The sequence below is a fragment of the Struthio camelus genome, chromosome 5, assembly GCF_040807025.1.
Source record: "Struthio camelus isolate bStrCam1 chromosome 5, bStrCam1.hap1, whole genome shotgun sequence".
NCBI lineage: Eukaryota > Metazoa > Chordata > Aves > Struthioniformes > Struthionidae > Struthio > Struthio camelus.
In genome coordinates this window covers 28,567,199-28,587,724 of record NC_090946.1, presented here as the reverse complement: position 1 = coordinate 28,587,724, position 20,526 = coordinate 28,567,199, and the positions used below count along the sequence as shown (strand labels likewise).

Here is a 20,526-nt window from a genome sequence, read left to right as displayed (position 1 = left end):
ACCTCTAAGAATTATGCTACCGTTGAACAGCCAAGCAGTGATAGCTTCTAAAATGCCGCTTGGGGGAGAGTGAGGAGAATGGAGGGGAGAGGGGGAGGGAGCAGAAGGGGAGATGGGGGGGGAGGGGGGAAACGGGAGGGGGAGAGAAAGGCTGGACCAATTCATGCAAGTCCATCTTTCCTTGGGGCACATTGTAAACGGGAAGAAGGTGTGCTGAGGGCCAAGTGATTGTTCTCATGAATCTTATCTGAGCTGTGAGTCATTTAATTTCTCTCCTAATCTTAAACAAGATTTAAGATGGAAGACATGAACTTGTTATGCTGAAGCAACTACAGGTCTTGCAAGGGTACCTTAAATCCACCATTTAGCTGTCACTTACGTTCCCAAGAAAACCAATCAAAAGCCACTTTAACCTCATTTTCTGATATTTTTCACAGTTATTATGTCCTGGTGCTACATCACAGCAAGTAAGATACTCGCAGGCCCAGAAGAGAAGTTCTCAAAGTGAGAACACTCACTGCAGGAGCCCTGTCCTGTAGGTGAGGTCTAAACATGCATCTGACTTATGTAGACTATCCAGTAAAGTGGGAGCAGATGCAGTATATTCTGGCACTCGCTTTCAGTGCAATCCAAACTCAAATCTATATGTTGGATCAGGAGCATTCCTTGTATGCCCTAGCTTGACAGGACCAAATGGCACTGAATTTACCTCACATGAAAAGGTCCTTCAGGAGTTGTAAATTCAAGTAGTCATTCATTTGTCACACCTGGAAGGCTCACCACAACTGATTTTCTCAGAAAGTATCTACAAAATCAGACTTCACAAAAAAGAAACCTTTCAACAGCACTGATAAACCCTTCTTAGAACAAAGGGTGAGTTGTCAGAGTGTTCACCGGGGAAAGTATCTAGAATACAGCTTTGGTTTGTCCGGAAGGCATTGAACGTAACCAAACAGAAGTGATCCAACTGCTAAAATGTATTTACACTGAAAATCCTACTGCCCACATTCCTTGCTATATGTGCAGATAAGACATATTATTTTTGCCCAAATATGCTGTGAGAAACCTATGAAGATATTGTCAAATTTTGTTTTCCTTTTCTTGTCCATCTGAAAGCAAAAGGTGCTAACATTTTGCATTTTTATTCTGGTGCATTTTGAAGGCCAACACTGCTGTTGGCCTTCCCCTCGACATTTTGATTGTAGAAAAGGTGATGTTTTAAAATACTAAAATAAAAAAAACACGTGTCAGCATCTTGAATTTATATCTGCTCACATGAGTGTATTTATCCTCATCTTTAGCACTCTGTGGTAATTCTAATAATGCTAATATATGAACATGCCTGTTCAAATTCACTTGTAATGCATGCCTCAACACAGAGAAATGAAGAAATATTGCAAAATAAGCATATCCCCATCTGGTCCAATAGCTTTCAGTGACAGTGGCTAGTATCAGCTGCCTCAGAGAGACATACTGACAACCCAGAATTCAAACCTAGGCAGCTAGTGGTTTCATTCTCTGCAAACGTATGAAAGACAGACTATTTAATTCAGTCAGGTTTCCAATATACTTCATTTGCTCCTCATGTCTGTGCTAGGAAAAATGACATCTCACACACAAAAAATAAATGAAATAATGACGAATATTAAACAAGCCAGTTCTGATTTATCTCCTCCTTGAAACAGAATTAGAAATATGTTCCTGCCTCTAACCTCTTTATCACTTCCTATACCTCTTCCTTATATACCATACTTTGTTATTCAGGAAGGTACTCCAATGTGAACACTGCAGTCACATGACAAATCAATGAATATCAAATAAAGAATAGTCTGTTCTGAATTTTTTTTTTTTTTTACAATAAATATTACATTTGTTTTCATTGGAAATACCGACTGAATGAATACGTATAATGTCATTTCTTTCAAGCAGCTGGTAAGAAAAGAAGTAGAATGAACTCATATAATGGACTACCTAGTGAAGACAGATATACTATGGACAGAGATAACCTGTGCCAAACATCAGAACCTCAGCTAAAACCATCAAGACACAGTGGCTGCCAAAACTATTCAGAAGGGTACCCCGTTGAAAATGGAAGCTAATTCTAAAACAAAGAAACAATTCAACCCCTGAATTGATACAAGATATAAAATTCCAAGTGATTCCTGCTGGAGACAAGGAGGAGGAAAGTGAGTCAGAAAGGCAAAGGAAGGGATTAGAAAGGACAGTGAGAGAACTAAGGCTCTAGCTCTAGTGACTAGATCAAATTGTAACACAAACAAAGGTGATGACTACCTTGCCACTCAGGCATAGGATAAACGGAACTGAAGCAGCATACAACTCATCAAGTTAGACAGAACAGAGATGCTGAAAGGAACAATATCCAAAGGCTACTTAAGGAACAATATCCAGAGGCTACTTGGCTCTTTAGCAAAATCATTTGACTGGTTCAAAGAACCAATAATTTAGAATTAAGATTTCTGCCAGCTGGCAGAGTTGTTTTAGTAATACTAATTCCCTTTGGCTTGTAAACCACTTCCTAAACTAAATGAATCCCAAAGCAAGATTTAGAGTTTACACTTCATCAATAAGGCTATCTTTCAACACACCTAGGAGAAAATACTAGGTTGTATGACCTCTGTGTAACAGGTTGAAGACGATGTTGAGGAAAGTACAACCTAAGAGGAGATCATGATCAAATGGAAAGACCACTACACACACACACACACACACACACACATATATATATATAATCACACTGTGTAGTGCACAGATTTTTAGTGGAGATTTCAGTCCATCATGTCAGAAAAGGTTTTAAAAATACAGTAAATAATCTTTGTGATCTATTCATACACGGATGCACAGTATTTTTTAGCCTTTGATTAAGAAAATGGGGAATTTAATCAGATGTCACAACAAATAGTTGGTAAATCCAGTGTGCGTGAAACTGGTTACATACTACACATCTCTAATTTTGATTTGAACATGTATAATACAATAAATACAACTAAAACTGCACAAAAAAAACAATTCTGTCAGGCAAGTCTCTCTACTTCAACGTTAAGCAGCTGCAGAAGAAATCTGATAAAAAGATGTCAAAAAATATCCACAGAACTTCAGCTGGAGACATTCAAGAATTCTTTCACAGGGAGAAGAGATGCAGAGTTAATGTGTTTTAAAAAGGTAACATATGAACAGTTTCGTAAGAACTCAATACAGCTAAGAATATAAGAAACCAAGACTGAAACGCAGAAGATCAGAACTAGTCTTTAAGCCAAAACAGCTCCACTTACTCCTGAGAGAGGGATCCCAGGAAACATTCAGAAGCAATTATAATTGTGCCACTCACACAAAGCTCTTAATAGACCACGGCAGTAGTGCGTGGCTTTATTAGAGCTCTCCAGTGCTCTTGCTGCTTTTTTCATCCCAGGCAGAAATCAGTGCACTTGTGGAAGCAAGGATTGTGACTGACTTCCACTACCTTTGTGATACGAATGGACTGCAACTAGGCAGAGAGCAGGAATGAAATATTAAAATTAAGGGGGCAAAATGAGGGGAAAAATATTTCTAGAGGTTTATTAGCCCATCCTCAGCACTAGTTGATGTCTCTTGTTTTTAACCGTAGCAGACATAAAATGGCAGAATTCCATAAGCAAAAAAAGGTCTAGCTCAGCACTTTGACAAAGCAGACACACTGTAAAACATCATTACTTAGATTTTCTAATAGTCTGGCAAGGTTCTCATGCCTTCAGAAAAAGAGAGAGCCATTAAGGGTTTTACAGGCTACCCAGCTCATATATTCCAGAAGCTAAATTAGTTAGATACCAACGTCTTAAAAAGTCACATTATCTAAGAAGGAATAATGAATGAAGCAAAAAATATTCAGAATATCTCAATATAAAATTAAAATCACAGGAAAATCATTTTTTGCAAAAAATACATTATGTGCAAATATGAAAGAAATAGCTGTTCCAAATCCACGAATCATATGTTAGCAGCATTAAAACTGGGTTATCTGGAGTTGAGTGCTGCACTGTCTTCCCAGCCACTTGCTTGAGGCTTATAAACATCACAATCATAAAACTGTGCTTCTAGAGGGAATAGAAACTGCTCCAGGTAACCATGCCTCTCTTAAACCAAAACGTTTCAGACCTTAAAAGTAAATAGGCCACAGTTATCATAAGCTAAAGAAATTAGGATAGGATAAGGCAACGCCAGAAAGGTAACAGCTGCAGCAGTATGAAAATGAAGGGCATCGTATGCGCTCACGTGGAGATTTTCAAGGGCACAGAAGGAAATTTGCAACCTGTAACAAAATTTTGTTTCTGTCCCCCTTGAAGCAGGTACCATATTGCAGAACTGCCAGCACTATCCTGTTTTTCCTTCCTTAGCCATGCATTAAGCCTCCATGAAGTGTTTTCCTACTGCTAACAGTAAAAACAATCTTAGAGAATCCTAAGGATGGCAAACCAGCAGAAGGGAGATTCCAGTTTCAGCAAGACAGGAGAGGAACATGGATTTCCCTAAGGAGTAGCACACTCCGACAGCTTCTCTGAAAAATCTCATCCCGAGTCTGTTCTGCTGCTCACCAGTTACCTGTCCTGTTGCTCAACCATATGTGTTCCCTTTCTCAAAATTTCAATTTAGAGATTCCCTTTCCTACTATTTCAGGAGAATCTTTCTCTGTGTTCAGAGTGAGCAGGATCCCCTCCTGCACTGCAAGAAAGAAGCAAGATTCAGGCAAGATATTAGAGAAAAAAAAGAAGGAGTAAAAATAGAATCATCGACATATTTTACAAGTAAGGATAAAGCAGGGTCTCCTTACAAGTGTCAGGGATATGACTACCCCCTAAGCCACAATCAGCTATGGTTGGAAATCAAGCCTAATTTTATTCAAGTCAGTAGGTCAACAGCTAGTTTAGAAGTGTTATTTATCTGTAAGGATAATTCAGCCCTAATTTGGGTAAGAATTAAAATATTATTTTAATCTGCTTTTAGTATACCAGGAGACTATTAAGAGTATCACAGTTATTCAAGCCATCAGCACTCAAAGTCACTTCTTAAATTCAACCTTTGGTCCCTTTAACTGACGGAACACAATCATCCCCAAGGGCACACTTGCTACGGACATATTAGCTGGGTTTTGAGATTCCAGACAAAGCATGCTTAATGATGCCCAGCCTAGCCAATGTACACCCAACCCTCTGGTATTTTTTCATGGCTTTACTCATAAAACCTTTGCAGAATATAATGCATTTAGAAATATAGTTCAGATATATAACTTCCTGCTTTTAGAAACACTGGTATTACAAGAATTATTCTTTACATGCCTTCTATCACCTCAAAACTTTCAAACTACTGAATGCAGTCTCCACAACAAAGGTTGGGAGGAGCTGAATTATCTTCTACTTGTCTCTGCCAAGGTTGGTACAATAGGAGAACCTGGATTACTTACTCCACAGGGAGAGCTTTGTCCTAAACTACCTCATTAATCAATGACAGTGCATGTTAGATGATCACAAGGGGCCCATATTCCATCAAAGCTTGAGGTCCATTTGTAACTATAACACTAACTTCTAATATAATGACTGGATCTCCCTGCTTTAAGGTCTGTGATTGGTATGGTTTTGTTTTCTAAGGGCAGGGAAGAAGGGTACTTCTGGGTCCTACCAGAGGCCTTTGAGAGTTAATTAGTTGACTTTTATGAACAGCTAGATTCTGATCTAGAGACTGAATCTCTAGACATCATCAGTGAATGCAAAGGGAAATGTTAAATTTCATCAAAGAAAATGGCTACGGCTGGGATAGGGGGAAGGAGACATAGGATCAAAGTTCTTTTTTCCTTACAATGCTTACAGTGTTGCTCACTCTGCTCATGGTCCATTGCCAAAGAATAAAGATAGGTAAAAGCAGAACCTTAAAAAAGCTTAGCTTGAATTCTCAACTGGGTATATTAGCCAAGGCAGAGTGTTACACTCAGGTAACTACACTGTTTTCAGGAGTTGAACTAACACTGTTGTTTCAGATAATTCCACATCCTGCTACATTATGGAATAACATCTGGTCCCATACCTGAATATTCAGAGTAATAAAATCACTTGTGTGCCTAATCTCTGACATACTTGCTGAATTGTGTCCTTATTAATAAGCTTCCCAATTATCATTACCAGTGGGATGTTTGACAGAACACTTGCCACAACTGAAAACAAATATACTTTTCTGTGTTTGCATGCTGCCTTCATCATTGTACACCTGAAGTTTTGGCACACAAAATGAAAAATACAAATGCCTGCATATAAAAATTATTTGTAGAGATGAGCTCTGAGTTCTGAAGTGAGCTGCTTCACTTTCTTCATTCGATCTTATGGCTTCAATTTCCTCACACACAATTGTAAATCAAAAGTAAAACACAGAAGGCAATGGAACAATATTAGAGTAAAAACGAAGCAAGTGAAAGGAGAATTCAGGATCCTCAGTCTGACCTTTACAGCATCATAAGCACTTCTTTTTATATCTCAGGGAAAAAATAGCAGAAGGCATAAGGGATTCAGCCCTGTTCTAATACAACTTGAACTGTGGCATATAAATGCAGTGAGACAAAAAAAAGTTAGGAGATAAAGAATTGAGAATTTTTTTTTCCATGAGCTTCTTGGAAAATATTTAAGAAAACGTGGTTTCTACTGCATATACAAATCTTGACATGTGCACAATAGGCACATAATAGAAAAATTTAAACTTAGAATGTATTTGATGAAAATTTTCACAGATTGTGGTGAGAACCACTTTTCCCTAATATCTACCATTTTTTCCTACCACAGTCAAAAGAAATAAAAGCTTCCGTTCATGCATACAGACCTCGCAAACAATACGGAACTGTAAGAAATGTCTTCCCAAACAGAATCCCCTATTTGTGTATTGTGCTATTTCTTCCAGAATTGGTTCGCTGAAGAGGAGAGATCTTACATATCCATCAACAATTGCTGATAACGTAGGTGGCAAGCAGGCAACGCTTTAGCTTGAGGTGAGCAGAAAAAAATCTCATGATGGAGATAAGAGAAATCTAAAATCACCCTGGCTCTTTTCAATCCGATAGATATAATTTGATACACAGGCAGAAACTTAGCCTTCCATACTAAGGATAAGATACCTAGATAAATAATCATCCTGTTTTCTGTCAGATTTCTCTCACCACTTTGTAAAAACCAAGTATAATTTTCTAAAGACATGTGCAGTAGTTCATTTAGCATTATTTCACTGTGACATCATGAATGACTGACCCTGTTGTTCAATTTATCCCATTATAATTGGTTGCATACTTCATTCTTTCAGCAGTAAGGTTTGTTTCTTCCTCAGTCTTTTTAAAATGAATTCGTCTCCATTATATATGCTTTAGTTGCATCTAACCTTACTTACCTCCACAGCCCTATATTTATGTTTCCAATTCTCACTTCCTATTTTTCTGGAAAACATCTGTATGTCTTTGCTTCACTGACTACCAAGAATCTAGTTTAAAAACCATAAATTCTGGTCCTAGCTGCAGATTCCAGAACAGTAGCCTAAAAATAACTTGAATCTTTAGACAACTGTTTTCTAAAGATAAAGGTGCTATACTATTAAATCTTGATGACTTTAAAAAAAAAAAAAGCATAAACATGAGAAAAGCATTGCTTTAAAATGGGGGGGGGGGGTGGTGAAAGCATGCCTTATTTTATTGGGTTTCCAGGCAGTGATTAATACACAGAGAGAATATATATATACATATATATATATATAAAAATATAAAATATGGAGTATACAGTCTTCCTTCATTCACAGTATGAGATGGGTATGTTTTCCAGATGCAAATTTATATCCATGTTTCAGGAAAAAAAGCAAATCTCTAGGTGTTTCATTATAAAATATTAGCATGCACAGCATGAGCTGACTGGCACTCTGTGGCTCATCTGCAGAATGCTATTCCTTATACAAGCAGAGTATGCTTGGAAAATATGTTTGTACAGAACTATAGTTGAGGGTGATAGTGATGTATATAGTTAAAGTATACAATAGTTATCTCTTGCTTAGAATTTTTGCATTCTCATTTCCCAGGTTATCATCTCCCAGGCTTGGTCTCTCTTTCTGGGGAATTTTTAAGAAAACACCAGGAAAAACTGCTCCGGCTTTTTCAGGAAGCTAAAAACAGGTAACTGTCAACTACAAAAAAAATACTCTCTGTACGATTTTTAAGAGATCTCAGACTTTGGAAAAAACACCTAACACTCCTTGCTGCCCAGTGAAATCACTAAGATTTGGTCCAAATTGGAGCCTCCAGAAATCACCAGCAGAGCTCATTGTCTGATATACTTAGCCCTACCTCTGATGCAGAGGGTTTCCGTATATTAACAATGATTCTAGTCAAAGTTGATCAGGAATTTGCTAATCATCATCTATTAGAAGTTTTTATTAGAAAAGTTATAGTAAAAATCAAAGTTTGACAGCGGTGCCAGTTTCAGTGCACTCAACAGAACAACATTGTAGACCCAGCATGAAATAGCTGATCAACACGTAAAGAGACCACCTCTGCCTTCCATGCTCATCCTTCAGAGCAGGCAGCATCTTAATGACTAAAAATTATATTCCAAAGCTGAAAGTGTGAATCTCAGCATCTGTTACCACACTGAATATCTAAACAACACATTAACTTAACTTTATGGCTTCTTCACTCCTGCGTACATTTCTCATTATTTCACTAGAAAGGATTAAGAACAACATTAGCTTGGCTTTTAAACTAAACAGTAATTATTGTGTACAGATGATAGTCACTCTGTAACAAAATCATTTCTTTTCTCATTTCTTCTGCTATTACGTGGCCCCAGTTTTCCTTTAGGTGTTACATGGGGCTGAGTGTTAGGTTTTACTTTACAAAGAAAGTATTAAAATAACTAAGAAGAACACAGATATTTTATTAATTGCAATAAAGATTGCATTTTTTCTGGAACTCTAAATTAGTGTTGCAGTATCCTGAGATAGTAAATAGAACAGGCCAATGAAAAATTCTTTTCTTCCTCATTTGCCAATAAAGTGAAACAAAAATTCTAACAGATGACATCTAAATTTCACCTAAAATCTTAACACTATAGGGAAAAGAACCTTGCCACTAGGAAGGTGTCTTTCTGCCAGCTAAAAGGTCTAGAATATTTATTTATAGCTTTACTAAAAGCTTTGCTTCTGGCAAAGCTTTTCCAGGTGCCGCTATTCTGATAGACAAACCAAATCAACTTTTGAAAAATAGACTCAGAAACTCTAGTGGCTGGTAGTATGTCACTGGACTGCCTGGAAAGGTGGGGCCCCAGCAACTACAGGATAAGAATGATTTTGTGCTCCATACTTAGCCCCTACAGCGTTGACATGAGCCAAAGCCCCGCACAAGGGCTTCTCCTTGGGGAACTTCATAACTTGCAGTGGCCCAACCATTTTGCACTAATTCCTTCTGTGGACAAGTATTATATTAACCTGTGATCTTAATACTTGTCTGACTTGAGTGACCTTAAGTTTTTCCCAGTCACCTTGTTCTGTGCTAGCTTCTCAGGTATGCTCTCTCTCACCTTCTTCTTCCACTGAGTTATCTTACAAAAATAGTCCTTAAAGTACTCGGCCTTAAATCAGCCTGAAACCACTCCCAAGTAAAGGACTCCTTGAAATAAAGGTTTGTGCTTGCAAAAATAGCTCCCATCTTATTTATAACAGATAAGAAGTAACAAGACACAACTAGAGATAACAGAAAACTGTTGTTTTTCTTCTAATGCCACTTACATAAAATATGCAGCTGCAAAACTCCTTGGAATATTTCACTTCTATATTTAAATACAGTTCAGGTACTGTAGGAACTTGAGATAGATTGAATTTATAATCTTTCTGTGCCCCGATATGTCACAATTTTGAAAAGCATTATAATTTTGTCAGATACTTATAAAATCACTCCTTTCTCTCTAGAACAGAGAGAACTGTTGCAGAGCCCTAAAATGGAGCTCCATATCTAGCAGTAAAAAATAAAATTAATCAATACACATATATTCATCGATAGACTATATTTTTTCTCCTCTAAAAATAAATCTATCTATATAAAATCTGAATATCAGCAAATTTAGTTCAAATAGTTCAGAGGTTTGATGGAAGTCTGCAATTTTGGAATTAGCATCAAATTTCAGCATTGATACTGAAGTTTCTGCTACTGACATTCTTCCTTTGCTTGCTTCTACCAATGACACGATTCTTTTGGAAAGTTTACCACTCATTCGGAATCCGGCTGTATTTAAATTTATATCCTTCTGTCTGAATTTTTGACAGAAGTTTCTGCAGATGTCAAGAGTTACATGATTGTGGAAACATTCATTTTTATATTAGTAAATGTAATATCATTTAATTTGAGCAACCAAACATTGAGACAAGCCTCCCTTGTCACTTTCTATGTCATTCGTCTCAGTTCGCATGTGGTAAAAGCAACGTATGCACCAAGCATGTAGACAACACAAAGGGTAAGACCCTTCGCCAACATAAATAGGCTTCCTTCTCTCATAGCGATAAAATTAAATTGACTTTAATATGAACTGAATCAGATGCCTTGCCAAAAAAGATCTTAAATTTCAATTGCCCAAATTTTCCTATTATCTATATTTCTATATCGCTATATAAAAGGGCTAAGCTGAAAGTTTCTGGTTTTAGATCTTTAAATAACTGCATTATATGTATGCATATAACTTTTCAGACCAATTATTTGGAATATCATAGCTCATAACAAAAGAAATATTTCCTTTTTCAAATGAGCTGAATTCATTATTTATACTCTCAAGCCACAGTCATTACTTCTCAGGGCTAATGAGGCATGGTTTGGGGCAACAAATATTAAGCATATGTTTTGTGCACTGTTATTTTCCTGAAATGTAACAGACCTACACTTCTGTAACTTCTCATTTGCTCTTATGCACCTTCAGCTCTGCCATCTGGGGGGAAGCGAGTTGCTTTAATCAACAAACATTAAGCTATATTTTCGGAAAAAAAACCCTCAGTGAATGGTTTTATGAATAGGCTGTCTGAACTAGCCAGCCGTTATGCAAGCATCTCCTTTTGCCTGGATAAAAACACAAAAAGAATGCTTGTTTACAATTACAGTAAGTCAAGCAACGTTCCAGGCTCTCTCTCCCAAAAATTTGATTGTAAAAGATATGAAACAAATATGTTTGCTTACTGTCCACATTTCATGATACATGCCTACTTAACAATATGTGCCCCAGCTCTCTTATACACCTCATCTTAAGAAAAATAATTTCAGAGAACAGTAACAATTTTGGAAAAAAATTTAATTCCTTTTTCAACTAGTTTTGTTTTATTTTTAACTTTTCATGAAAAGTTATAATGATATTTCTCATTATAAAAAGTAAATATTTTAGGAAAAATTTGTTTTCTCTTAATTCTACGTATCTGAAGAAATTGGTCAAGTTTGCACTCTAAGAGACAAACCTTCAAAAATACTGATGCCAAAAAACATTCCCCAAAACATTTTCCAAATAAACAGGTAGATGTTTTCATTTAAAGCTGACAGTGAAAATTTCAGCCCTGAAGAAGAAAACTGAAAACTTCTCACAGTTGGAAAAGAGACCAAGTTCAAATAACAACAGAACGAAGGCTTACTCTTGACAAACTTGACACAGTGGGGAAATATCAAGTCAGTCACTGTGTTAACTAGAGTCATTTCTACTGCTATATCACAACAATGCAAAGGTTTAGATATGAACTTAACTTTACCCAGATGCCAACTCCATAGATACTAATAGGAAGTTTTGTGTACATAAAAAGAAGCATGCACATGTACAGGGTTAAAGAGAAATCATGTTGTCATGACTTATTTCACTCACTGGATTTTGTAGGGGCACAAGAAGAAAACCACAGGTGCTGAAAATTAGATTGCGCCAAGGGAAATTCTTGAAACAGCAAAGATGATGAATGTAGCAATAACTGCATAAGAAGCCCATAAATAAAAAGCAAAAATAATGTTATAAATGCCTGTGTGAAAAAATGAAAAGTTCCATTTCATTTCAAAATTGAAGCTACATTCAAAGCTTCAACTGTAACTTTTGCCATTACCAGATGGTGATTCGAAATCCGCTTCTCCCCCTCTCAATGGAAAAGGGTTAGAAAGAAAGATTTATATTTCTCTCAAAGTAAGACAAAGCAGGAAAAGAAGATGCTTGCCTTAGAATTATTCATTACGTTAAGGGCCAGTCCCTAAGAGACAGTTGCTAAATTCACATATGCATAACAAATCAACTGCAGAGAATAAACAAACTATAAAATTTGAAGATGAAATTCTATTTGCCTTAAGGCCAATTACAAGTACCCTTCTGCTACCCTACTTTACTGTATTTGTATATTAATGAGAACACTACACTGGTAAGCACTCCACTTGTCTACTCTACTGCACTGTACCCATACATCAATGAAATCACCAGACAAACAGCCTCTGTTGGAGAAATGAGTGTTGAGAATGAAATTAGGGAAAGTATAACTTCTGTCAGTGGAGGAGCTGGCCTGAGATTTTACAATTTATATTTTTTAAAACAAAATTATGATCTTTAATTGACTGATAGTGAAAAATAAGAAGCCTAGTTAGGACCCCTATAAAAGGTTCGGTCTTGAAAGCAGACCATCCACCGTAATAGGCATTCATAAGCATTTAGGACAGTGCTGTATGTAGAGGACAGGGGCAAGGTAGGAAGGTGTGATACAGGTATAAAAATGAAGTTTCCAGGAAACAGAATATAAAGACATTAATGGAAACTACTACTCAAGTTACTTCAAAGCAGAAAGCTGTCAAATTAATGCCAATATTAACATGCAATAGCAGGCAAAAGTGGGCTCCTGGGACATCTGCTGACGTCTTTAGATATAACAGTAAGAATTAATTTAAGCCAGCTACTCCTTCTTACACAGATCCTTCCCACACCTGCTGAGCTGCTCCAGTTTGTCATGTGAAGCAGTGGAAAAGCAGACACACTAGAGGGTTTTTTTTTTTTTTAAAGACAGTATTTAGAAAGTGAAAGCTGGGAGTTATTAGAAAAAGAAAATGGTGATGAGTTAGAAGAAGTAGGGGGGGGGAGGTGAATATTAACCAAGACATTAACAGAAGCTAATAGCAGAGCTGTTATATTTCTGCTCAGTGTCACAGTTGCCTTCATTATCAAACACTAATGATTTTAATTTGACTCTCCCCACATCCAAAAAAATGTTTCCTTATCTGGTGGATATCATTAAGAGGAACTTCACAAATATAAGTGACAAAAACAAGCTTCTTGTTATCTCTGATGTAAGTACCAATTGATACCAGGTTTTAGAAATTAAAAAAATGTGCAAAACTCCTGGTACAAAAATCAGTGTTTCTGGTGAGACTTCAGCTTGTTTAAGGTGAATCCATGGGAAGCTGCCATGAGTAGAAAGGTACCCAGTAGAAATTTTTGTAAAGAAAACTTATAAAGAGCTCAGAAACAAGCCATCTCAGTGTGGAAGAAGATTGAAGAGTATAGAAGAAGGCCAATTTGGTTAAGCAAGGTGCTTTTCACCGAAACACCGGAACATGAAAAGAAAGAGCTGGAAACAAGTGCAGACAATAAAGGAGAAGTACAAAAGCACTGCTTGGATACTTAGGGCCAACAAACTCAAGGAGGCCTAAGCCCAGCTGGAGCTAAAACTATCAACAGACACTAAGCATAACAAAAAGGGAGTCTACAGGTATGCTAGCTGCAAAAGCAAATTTGGGGGAAATGAGTGTTTATTGCTGTATGGAAGAGACAACCTGGTAACAGACAACACATGGAAGGCTGAAATACCTAGTACCTTTTTTGCTTCAGTCTCTGAAGGCCTCCTCCTATACCTCCAGGTGAACCAGCTCATTTTGGGAAGAAAAAGAACCAACAGTGAGAGAGCAACAGGTTAGAGACTCCTTTGAGAAGCTGACTGTATTCAAATCCGTGGGGCTGGATGGGATTCATGCGAGGGGGCTGAAAGAGTTGGCTGAAAAATCACTCTAACTTTACCAAGGGTCACTTTCCTTTGTCAGCTGCTTTCTCAGAAAACATAAGCATCTAATGAAGTCAACCTGTATTAAGATCATGGACAGAAAATGAACCTGGGACCAAGATCCCCAGTCTGCCTTTCAGGAATTATCAAAAAAGATGGGTTCAAAAAAAGAGATACAGCCCTTCTTAAATAAACAGTAAGACAGGCTAGAAGTAGGATAGCTGGTGTAGCAACAGAAATAGTGATGCATAGATCAGATCAGGTGCAGACAACTCATTTCTTTGGCCTTCTATATGCTGTCTGGCATGCGTGGTTAATTCATTCTCCAATACCTGCAAAATGTTACAAATGCGGCCTTCAGTGTGCCATTCAGCAATGGAGAAGATTTAGGATAACTTTTACTAACTTCTGTGCCTTGAAGGCAAGAAAATGTTACTTTTAATGTTGCACAGGAGGAGAAATAGTTCTACATGAGTATTTGAAGGTCAGAAGTTTAGAGTCAGGATGTAGCCAGTAAACCTCGACACCATGTACAGATCACTCATCCATCCCACTGATCCACGTTTCTTTTATTAAACATAAAATATAAACATCTACAACCCAGTTTAATCGTCACTACTCTCACCCTCCTTTATAAATGACAGTTTGATTTTGAACAGGTGTTTATAGTTTTCCGCCAGTTAAACAACATGAGCAATCACACTCACTTGGCTGTGCGTCGCTGTGTAAAACAATAACATGTTAAGCTTTTGCAAAAATAAACATTTGCAAATCATTCACTGAACTTCTTTTTATGCATTTGTTCTCTCAAACATACTGTAACTAAATGTAGCAATGTGAACACAGGAGCTAGTGTTCACACAGCCAGATTCAGCTGCCTTTAGGGCATATTGCATCTGGATTCTGCATGAAGTAGAGCAATTGACCAGCAGCAGTAAGCTTACTAGCCTAAAAATAGAAACACCTTCTGTTCTGTTTCAGGAGCTATCATTATGCTATAACAGACTTTGGTTATGTCTACATAACACTGGCAAGCCAGCACTGACCTCCCTCCTCAAGATGTATTAAGAGCAAGAACTACAGATGCAATGAATTTTCCTATCTAACAAGCAGAGATGAGCAGGACCTGTACTAGCTCTCAAGCTGCTCCCTTTTCTGTGGAAAAAAAAGAACACCTACTTGTGTCTCTACAGTAAGTGGCAAAATGGAGAAAAAGACTTGGTGACACTAGTATCTCAAAGAGAATGGGAAATTTTAGCATCATCCAAGGATAGGATGACAATGAACTAAAATTAGATATGCATCTTTGAGATGGATAAAATTTAGAGCTAATGTCACTCCCCCTAAATGATAGGTCTTATCCCAAGACAGGAAAAAAATAAAATTGTGAAGGTTTCAAAGGTGTGCCGGGGAGGGGAGGATAGGGTCAAGCATAGGAACAATCTCAAGAGCAGGCCTATTTAAACAAAATATTACCTCCACAATAGATTCTGTTAAGACCATGCACATTGAATGCGACCAAACCCTCCTAACTCTATTCAACTCCACAGAAACCTCTGGTGAGTTTATAAAGAACTTTTACTAGCTAAGGAGAGCAAGATTTGCCCCCAATCATCTTTCCCCAGTGAGGAACTCCTCTGAACTTGCATCATGGTTCCGGTGAGGCCACTGTTATTCCTAAGCTCTGTCCAATTTCTTAAGACCCTTAATCACTGGCCAATAAATTTAAAAGTACTTATCCTCATATTGATTCAATACATCTCAGGAGACGGGGAAGCAGTGGGATCTTTTTACAGAAATGATCACCACTGAACAAACTATTGGTCCCCTGATCCTTTATCAGCTATGCTGGAAGTGCAGACCACCTGAATACACACAGAGAACTCAAAAACATGATTTCTTCTATCAAAGTTCTTCAGTGCCTCCAGAGAGTTACTGCTCAGGCTACCAGAAAACAATCTACATATTCAAGGCAAGCTATTAGCACTGGATATATAACAAGACAGCATGAAAAAAATCAAATTGCATTGCTATGTTGTTAAGGCAGCAAAAATTGAATACGTTGTATTAACTTATTCTATTCTAAGAACAGGTTTAACCTATAAAGGCCGAAAAGAAACGAACCAACAGCCCCTGTTTCACTGTAAACTATGCTTGCACTCCATTCCAAAGGGAACGCTACAATAGCTTTTTTTGTTCTGTTAGCAGCAAACCTTGCAAACGCAGACAAGTTTTTTAACTTATCAGTGAAAAAGTCTGTCTCTGTTACCTGTAGTTACAGTAGAAATTACCCAAGCGTGCAGCTAGATATTATCAAGGAGGGGGAATCCTACAGTAAATTATTCATTTTGAAAACTACAGAATTTAACACCATCTAGGGATCTCAAAGTGAAAGGGATAAATACCCTCTTTTCCTCATTTTATGATTAAACTAAAGAATTACTCCTTATGTAATGCAAAATGGAATAGGAAGCATAGGCAGAAGTCACAGTTTTTTTCCAAAGAACACAAGTTTTTATTGCATTTACAGTTAACTTCATAGTTCTACTACTAATCATTGTATTTCACAATACACATGTAAACAGCATATAATTCAGATACCAAACCAGCTTTATATAGGATGGTTCTTTGAAATGAAGCTACTTGATAATTATCTTTCAAATTTATTTCCTTTCCTATCTTAATGAATACAAGTAATATTAATTAAAAAAAAATAAAAACGTTGGGAACTATGTACTCCTCCCGGGAATTCTACGACTGTGAAGCAAGAACAGGAATGGAGTTCAACCACAGAGAAACACACCTGACAGCAGCAAACAACTCCACAGCAGTAGGATGTCATGCTTCCTTAGAGGGTTCATCCCATCACTACCATCACACCATCATTTGGAAAAATGCATGAAAGTGAGACCACTAAAAGCTTTGTCACTGAGGTGGATTAAGATAGTATTATCAACAGAAGACCTGTATCTGAATACTCCTCGGAGCAAATTTAATGTCAGAATAAGTACAATAAAACGTGTATTTCCTTTTTAAGTGCTTCATCTAAATCTCCTTTGATTTTCATGAGCCTAGTGTCAAATAAATTAAGAATAAGATTTTCTGATGACCTCTTAAAAAAATACTTATTTCATATATAGGTATATGCATGTTTTCCTTTAATATTAATAAAGTAATACCATTCATGTTGTTTGGATATACCACTTCTTGCTCTACTCGAACCATATTTTGAGTGGATTGTTGCAGACGTTAAGGATATGTCTGTAACACGTATATGAATAGCTATATATGAATAGCATAGATGTCCTGTCTGACAGCAACTGTAAGCTGCAGATTATAGGTATGCATTTTTCCACCACTGGGTACTCTTTTCTGCATAATCTTACAGCCATGCCTCCACTAAAGAAAAGTTTTACGCTCACAGTGCAGTTGACACTTTTTTAGAAAACGTTCTGGAAGCAATTTCCATGATTATACAATGCCTTGCAGATCATGTCAGAAAGTTAATAAAACGAAGGGTAAGACTCACAATTTGCTGTTTCCCAAATGCGATGACAGAATCAATGGAGCAGCCTTCAGTATTCCAAGACAAGGAGAAGTATGCCACAACTACAAGAGACGTTAGAAAAAAAAGACAGCAACAGCAATCAGTAATTACGGGCAAAGAAAATCCAACCAAAACCATATAAACGGTTAGGTTTTAAAACTAGCTTTCGGCAGATATTAGAAAAAAGTCAAGGAGAGGTCGTACAGAGAAAACTAAAGGCAACCTCTTCCTCCCCAGCAATCCCCATATATGTCTCCCAAACCTGTATATTTGTGATCATAAACAGTTAAAGGACAATCTTGGGACCCACATGCTATTTATTCTTATACCTTTAAGAAGACTTTAGAGAGATGCATTCAAGATAAGACAATTAACATTTATCAAAGAGTGAGAAAAGTTATGGCTGCAGATGCATTCCAAAAGTGAGACCCACAGTGTATCTTCAATAAATAGACAGTGACAGCCTGGCTGTTCATTCAGAGTGTTAATCCCCAGCTCTTGTGCCCTCCTGTACTGCCAGCTCACCACATCTGAAGATTTCTACGGGAGAATGCACAATGAGAGTGGTGGGTGATGCTATAAAAGAAGAAAAGTAAAGGGCGATTACAATAGAAACTGGCATGAAAGACAAGGTGCTAAAGATGAAATACTAAATTAGCCATAACACTGGCAACACAAGTACATACTATATTTTTAACGCAGCAGTCCCTTGACACCAACTACCTTCATTATTATCTTAGCTTTACTAGTCTGTCCTCGAATTGCCTTGTAAACATCTGCTCCAAAAGATCACATTGAGATGAGAGAATACAATCCTGAGTGCTAACTTTCATAAATAAATGGTCTTATACCTCCAGTATTTTAAGAACATGGAACTGATCTGCAGCTACGTTCTATATCATAAGCTTTGACTTTTGATCTCTACCTATTTCAATCTATTCTTTCTTTTTTTTCTCCATTCTGCAGACAACATTCTTACACTGCTGAAATATATTCTTTTTATTTACTTATTCACACTTTCAGTTTTCCTGTGATGTCTGTACATAGAACAACGCATGATCAGCCAATGAAAGGCATTATGAAAACACAGCCATTATTGTTTTATTACGCAACATGAAAAAAAAAGTGTAATGCTTCTACTGTGGCTGCTGTTAACACCTGTCCCACTCCCCCAACTGTTACAATATTTAATTAGCAGTGCTGTAATAGACGGAACTCAACTGCGCAGCCACTGGTTCTCCAGGTTCTGGGACAAGCCTACCGCACCTCAGTCCTCATAGAGAACGTGCCTCTCACTCCTACTGCAGGTTACTGGGAGCCTCTCTTTCAGTCTAGTATTACCAAAATACTAGTAATTCAGATCACTGCAATATCAATCCCTCTTTTTGCTGCCAAGGTGCCAATATGAATATGTTGCTTCAAGTGTATCATTTTAACTAGAGGATAAAACTGACTGAAACCAGCAAAGCATTCAAAACAGATGTTTCTGGACAGCTTCAAAAAGTAACATATCCAGGTTATGACAGATAGCTTACCCCAATGCATTCTGAGTAGCACTGGAAAAAAAAAATTCTGTGCTTTCTATGAGACATTTACTGTCTTTTTATCAATGTTGCTCACAAATTGGCAGGAAATGTAATTCATGGGGGAAAACAAACTTTAAAAACATAACTCCTTGTTACGGCAGCTAACGTGAAATCGAGAGCGTCAGGGGCATCTGCAAAATCTACTAACAACCTCCCTAATGCGTTCAGAAGGGCTCACAAAAAGGATAATGTTGCTGCATTCCCGTATACACCTTTATGGTATGTCTCATCCTTTCTTCAAAGATCACAGTACTCTGGGCTGAGACTTCAAATTCAGGTTAGATCTGCTTGGATACACCAGAAATGATGGATTTACAGAGCTTCTGCTCTGCTTTCCCATACATCACAACACTACCTCCAGCCAGAGGACCACAGTCTACCTTCTTGGTCATTGCCAAGGTAGGTCACAATTCTCACACGCTCCGATCTCCGAAACATAGAGTATCAAACTAGGAATTACTGATGAAAAGGAAGCTTCTGCTGATGTAGAACACAGCAATAAGCATATTATACAATTGTCCTGCTTTCTTTTGTGATAAGCAGTTCATTTAGAGCAGCAACGTATAGTACTTGCTACCATCTTCAACGTCATGAATAACTTGAGAGCTATATATTTTACAGATAAGGTTCTCGCCTCTATACAGTAAGATAACATTGGTTCTCTTTTCTTGGAAACCCTGAACCTGATGGCTAATGCTCTGCTGGATGAGTCACCTCCTTATCTCAGCCAGATCATGAGTCTGGCCAATTTGGTTTGGCTATGCAGTGATGGAGCAAGAACTACAAATGTTAAAGCTGCAGATAAAAATCAAGCTGAAAGGGCCTGTTAACTGTTCAAAGGCCACGGTAAGAGTTCAAACTCATCTTGACTAAGCAAGTGTCCTGAAGAAGAAGGACAAAAACAAAGTATCATGCATAGAATGAACTGATCATCTGTATAAATACGTGACAACATCAGTGAGGCCTGTAAAGTCCTCAGAAAAGAATCTGGAGTTAAACTGAACATGTATGCAGTTAAATTGAACATTTATCAACAAAATGAGGCTGTTACGAAAAGGCAAAACATACCGGGAGAGAAAAAAAAGCAGCACTCTGCATAAGATTCAGAAAGCAGTTTGTTCCTTCTGATAGGCTCTGGAAAGGTATTAGCTGAAATTTTGTATCTGGCTTTGGACAACGATGGAGGGGAAGGGGAAAGGCTGAATATAAAAAGGACCTCTACACAAAACCTCAGACTGTAGACCTAGAATTATTTTTACTTTTTCCTAAAAAATAAGGGTATTACTCCGTGTCTGTAATGGTAAATTTTCTGCTTGAATTAGTTTTCGTGATAATGTGAAATGCTGC

General features: G+C 37.4%; 1 long non-coding RNA gene across 1 annotated transcript in view; it reads right to left on the bottom strand.

Moving 5' to 3' along the window:
- The window catches only part of LOC104147078 (uncharacterized), a 221,160-nt gene that overhangs the window by 150,701 nt on the left and 49,933 nt on the right, over window positions 1–20,526 (bottom strand). Inside the window, exon 2 of the long non-coding RNA XR_011141417.1 lies at window positions 17,576–17,655. This is a non-coding gene — a long non-coding RNA (uncharacterized lncRNA). The remainder of the gene's footprint in view (window positions 1–17,575; window positions 17,656–20,526) is intronic.